We start from the raw sequence: 6,229 nt of genomic DNA on the forward strand, positions 1-6,229 counted from the left end.
ATTTCTCGTTACCCTACTCTGATCGGATTGGTAATAAATTAAACTAATTTCCCCAAGTCAGGTCCTTTTTGCCCATGGTGGTAACGGAGGGCGCTCCCTGTCCCTGTCTCAACCAGGCGCCTTTTGCTGCATTTTCTCTCCCCCTGCCCGGCTGGGGAGGGCAGTGACAGGGCGGCTCCGGTGGGCACCGGGTGTCCGGCCAGGGTCAGCCCACCGCATATCCCTATGACCCATTGCTTCTCCATATCTTTTACTTCCTTGTCTTCAGCTATTTCAGGTTTGGGAATATAGGACAAGAGAAGACCACAACCGTTTTTACTCTGGGAAGACATTCTTGGAAAATATGTGGGACGTAAAGAGCAGGTGGAGGCAGTTTTAGTTTCCCTGCATGACTATAGATGTCTCTTGGCCTTGCAGGCTAGATTTTAGGCTGGTCAGCTTTACTCAGGAAAACACATTTAAAGGTCAAAGTAAACACACTTTCTACAGTCAACCAGACTAGTTACAGACATTCTGCCACAGTGGTTTTGAGCTTTCTGGTTCAGGTATATGTATAAATGAAAATATTTTGATGGCACTTTATAATTTTCAAAAAAATGCTGTTTTTTTTCCCTAGTTTTAAATTAAAAAACTCATTGTAATACCTAAGGTGAAAAGTGTCATCCTCTAATTTTCTCTTCCCTGTTACTTTCTTACTGACTTTGTAGGGCAACTAAAATCAACAGAGTATCCCTTCTTGAATGATTTTATTACAACTCAAAGATATTGGACAGATTCAGTATTTTATTTTGGTCTGCTACAATGCTGTGGTCTAAATTCTAGATTTTAATCATATTTTCTTTGAATATTTCAGGATTTTAATTTTAATTTATGAGGCCATATTAAAAAGGGAACTGTGGAAATCAGTACTGTAATTTTGAGGTAACATAAATTATATTCTAAAACAGTTATTTTCTAAACTATGTAGGTTGAGTTGATTCAAATAAAAAGAAAAAGTTTCCTGCAGGGCTAATGAAAGTCTTTGTCCATGCTCATGCAGTCTCACTTTTTTTTCAGACAACCTCATGACTCGTATTTTTAAAACTCTTTATTCGTGAATGTATTTTTGCATTTAGGAAGTAGGAAATAATTGGTGAGCTACCCATGATAGCATGAAGCATTCAAGCATATTATGTATGAACCAGTTCTCTTTTTACATTTCCAGTGGATCTCTCTTTCACTTGAATACTGTAAAAAATAGTTATAAACCTGACCCTGCTAGGACCCCTGAAAGGTACCAGCATGACTCTTCAGCTGGTGTTGGAACCAGATGCAATTTGGTTTGGTATAAAATTTGTCCAAGGAAGGTAAGAAGGACACACACACACACCAAGCCCTGTAAGTATGTGGTCTTAAGAAATGCACACAGCTGCAGGAAAGAACTGCCAATTAATGTAATTTACAACAGGTTTCAAAATCTTGACTTAGATGGTGAGTTGAATGGGGAGGGGGGAAACACAGGAGGGAATGGTGTAGAACTTCAGGCAAAGGATGCAATGTGGCAGGGAAAAAAAACGGGTAAGCAACAACATCTGGAAACTACCTTGAAAGAAGAAACAACCAAAAGTGCAACTAGTAAGAGAGAATCCAGGCTACAAGAGATTGGGAAAAACCAGAAGTAGCCAAGAGGAGAGCTTTGTGGTGATGTAGCGCACTGTGGAATGCAAACACAATTGCTCCTTTTGGCTTTAAAGGTTCTATCACTTCTTTTAAGTATTGATACCTGTGTAGTTTGGGATGTGCAAGGTCTGAGATTAACAGAGATTTGTTTTCAAAGGTGGGAAATGAGTAAGCTCCACTACTTTCTTCACAGTTCTGCTATCAGCGATTGCCTTGTGACTGTAAAAGTTCTTTCCTTATATGAGTGTCCAGCTGATTTTATAATCACCTTACTAAACTACGTGGTTAACTACCGTGCGATGTGCCTCTAGAGGAGCATCTTTGGTTGTGCACACATAATATATCACTGGATAAATACTTTTTTTGGCAGGTTGCTCATAAGTCATGTTATCATCACCTTTGCCAGTCATATGGAGCCAATCACAGCTTTCCCTGTTCATTGCAAAAGAATGCAGAACAACCCATTCAAAGTGGTCTGTGAATGCTTGCTTTAACTGTTACCAGTTGCTTTGCTCATCCCTCATTAGTTACTAATGGATGCTTTGGTCTGCCGTTAGTGCAATGTACATGCACGTGTCTCTCAAAGCACATGCTGACTGTGGGGACTGACACTATTGGACAACTCAGGGCAAATGTGTAGGAGGAAACCACTAGAGATGTGACGGTTGATTGGGTGGTTCTTTGACATTAAAATTGGCTCTTCATTTTAGATTAGAAGTTTTTTTCCAGCTCTCACAAACTTGAGGAATGTGTCACTTCTCATGGGAGAAAACTGAGATCCACGAAGTTCCAAAACACTGTGGATCTGCTCACACCTATCGAAACACTGAATATTCTTATAAGAAGAGGAAATCACCATTTGACAAACCAGAAGCAAAGGAAATTAATCTTCATGAAACTAGCTGGGTAATTTTGCAGCTGCCATGGTATCATAGAATATCTTATTCATATTTTCATCTGTCCAAGGTGAAAGCATTTTACCTTTCCAATCTACAGGTTAAGGTCCAGGCAACACAAGTGCACAAGTTTTTGAAGACAGGAGAAAAAAAACCCAAAACCACCTGAATTTATATTTTATAAGAAATGACAAAGATAGCCTGGTTTTCTTCCCCAGTACATCCTTTATCTTGTGGTGGGGTTCACCAAACAAAACCAACCTTCTTTTGCAGAGGTTTGCTTTGTACTTCAGAGTGTGAAAGCATTCCCTGGCTTTTCACCCGCTGAAGTCTTTTAGACTATGTGGCTGTATGGCAAAGATGATTTTTTTTTTTTTTTTCTGTTTGTTTGGAATAATGTGGCTGCAAATCAAATGGAGTGTTTGGGCTCTACCGTAGTATAGACATCATTGTGATAAAGATCTAGCTTATGTTAATTTTCCTCAAGAGACGCTCAGTATCCATCCCTGTGATCCTAACATGTGGATGTTTTCCCAAATGCCTGGTTTTCCCTGTTATCATCAAACCTAGTCTGTTTTCTCTGGACAAACTACTCCTTCTCAAAGCACAAACAAGAAGCGTTTAACAGAGTGCTGAAGGGGCCTGTGTTGGATTCATGTTAAAAACCTGTGTGCTGCCATAAATCCCTGACTGGTAAAGCGTATGTCTGTACTTAGGTAGATGTATAGATGCACGCAAGAATGCGTATCCACCCACTCACGTACATACATACTTACACATCTTCGGAAAACACACAAGTGTAACAGTAATCTGTTGGGCTAGAGTCCTAAATGTTTTCATGCAGTGCTTTGTGGAGAGTAGGTTATGTTCCTTTGCTTCCTCACTGTTCTTTTACTTACAACTAATTTTGAAGAAGAGGGGGGAAATGGTCTACAAGTGATTCTTCTAAGGTCTGTAAGGGTCTTGTCTTGTTAGATATGCACAGTGGTACAGCTGCCAGAGAATCTCAATGTGTAACTGTATTTTATATTTCTCTGGACTTTTTTTCTACTTCTATTGAAATTTCTTACGTTTATTATGTACTGCACCTTCCACTACACAAACTAAACATACTTAAACTCAGAAAATCTGATGCAAAAGAAAAGTGTAAAGTAAAATGACATCTCACCAATGGTTATTTTTAACACCCTCAAGTTCTGTTGCAATTCGAAAACAGGTAAGGGCGTACAACAACTCTCAGAATCATTTAGGATCTATGAACATGTCTTATACGTATGCTTCTAAGAGATACCACTGAGAACTTTAAACTTTTAACTGAATATGGTATACAATTCATAACTTGTGCATTTTTGAAGTCAGGTAATTTTTGTTTGTTCCTATAGTGCCTTCTCTGCTGTTCCTATAACTTAATATAATTACACTTCATTAAAAGAAATTCCACTCTGAAATTATAATGCATGATTGAAAGAATCCATATATTTTGATATTCAAATTCAAGAAAAAAAGATCAAGCAGTTTTTGATGAAAGGTGAGAGTGACTGGGTTTGTGATGTAAATTTATAGGAGCAATTAGTACTGCTATCTGAAATGATGGATATTTTGAAAAATAAAGTCATCCTTTGGAAAATGCATGTTAAAGTAGTCTTTAGACTTAGAAGTTACTCTTTTCTGGATAGCTGAAATTGCATGTTATTTGGTCTCCTCTCTTTTCTTCACTCTGCAGATTGATTTTCCCAGCTGTTTCCTAAGGTGTATGAGTTATGTGCGTGTCTATCTTGTTTAGCCATGAGTAGCTCTTTTCTCCTCAGTTGTACATTTCTGCTGGTTACGGGGCGGGGAATCAAGCATATCTACATTGGAATGACATCTCACACAGATTCCATTCTTAGCTAGACAGCAGAGAAAGTGCTGCATTTTATTTTACCTGTTGTGTAGTGGAAGGTACAGTACACAATAAATGTAAGAAATTTCAGTAGAAGTAGAAAAAAGGTCCAGAGAAATATAAAATACACTTACACATTCCAAGTCTACATTGGAATAACATCTCACACAGATTCCATTCCTAGCTAGACAGCAGAGAAAGTGCTGCATTTCATTTTACCTGTTTTTTTTGTTTTGGTTTGGTTTTGGTTTTTTGTTGTTTTTGTTTTTGTTTTTGTTTTTGTTTTTTTTACCAAAAGCAGTTGAGAATGCTCAACTAATTTTGGTCTGGGTTTAGGGTACACATTTTTAGCCACAATTACTAGATATTTTAGAAGCCTTTCCGTTAAATTCTAAGCAGAGCAAAGTTTGCAGGGTGGGCTAAGGAGAGTGGGCTATGTGTAGTGTGAGAAGTGGTAAATGGAAAGCTGTTCTGGAGGGAAACTGGGAGGTTAGCAGAAGGCTTCCCTAGGCGGGAGCGCCTGCATGGGTGTGAAGCTGGCCTCTCTGTACTGTCCAACTGTCCAACACTCCCAGGTGGCATGTCACAGGACACCTGGTGGCCTGGCGGTGGCACTGCAGCAACAAAATTGTATGGAAAATATTTTCTTTAATTGGTGTATAGCATGCATTGTGTGCTTTTACAAGTCGTAAATTTTGCTCTGGGAGCTAACATTGTTAATCCTGTATTTCCTTCCATGCAACAGAGGCTACGTTTTCAGAGAAGTAATACATTCAGAATGCGTTAGTATGCTTTAGACCGTAGTAAGCTATCCAAACTGAAATGTCAGCTATTTTCATATCTGATCTTTAACGTGAACCTCCTCTTCTTACAGTCTTCTAAGGCTCCGTAGAACTTCAGCAATGCTCCATTTTAGCTTGCTTTATTTGGAATTTGTTTGCAACAAATAGAACATGCAATGTAGGATAAAGAGATACAACACTTGTTCTCGTTCCGTTTCCACCCCCCCCCCCCATTAAAAAAATAGAACCATAGAATCATTTAGGATGGAAAAGACCCTTAAGATCATCACATTCAATCATTAAACTAACACCATCAAGTCCACCACAAATAGTCCTCTCATACTCCTTTAGCTTTAGATAATTCAGTACATCTTGTATATTGCATAGGAATTATTTTTTAATTACATCAAGCTAACTTTTCAAATTTCAGAGTGGATGATTTTTTTTTAATTAGTGCTAAAGGTAAGTAATTTGAGGATTACTATTTGCAAATTAATCTGAATGGAACTATTTGGTATTAAGTATCTTGTTGAACCAAGTCTCAGTGCTAGAGTGTCACACCATCTTAGATGTGAACTTATATCCCCCATATTGTTTTGAGTATCTGTATAAAAAAGTCAAATAGAATGATCTATGATATAAGAATGTAATTAAATAATTACCTTAAAATGCATTCATCTTTTTAGGAAGTTATACCTCACTGCAATTGTTGATCAGATAACCGGGGAGTAAGTTTTGGTAAACAGGTTAGCTGATGGGTGGTCTTAAGAATATTAATACTAAAAGATAAAATCAAAGAATAGAAGCAGATAGAATGAAATTGGTTAACCTCCCACTCTGTTTAGAGAAGGATTCTGTTTCAGTAGAAGCTAGTTTTTTTTAAGACCACGACAGCTTTTGGGTATCTCAACAGGCAAAGTTTGTGGCCATAGCTATATAACAAACTTCCACAGATGTTTAGAAGAGCCTTCTGGTTCACCTGAGGTTTTATATTAAACTTGAGTTGAGAG

Source organism: Falco rusticolus, chromosome 1 (assembly GCF_015220075.1).
Source record: "Falco rusticolus isolate bFalRus1 chromosome 1, bFalRus1.pri, whole genome shotgun sequence".
Taxonomy (NCBI): domain Eukaryota; kingdom Metazoa; phylum Chordata; class Aves; order Falconiformes; family Falconidae; genus Falco; species Falco rusticolus.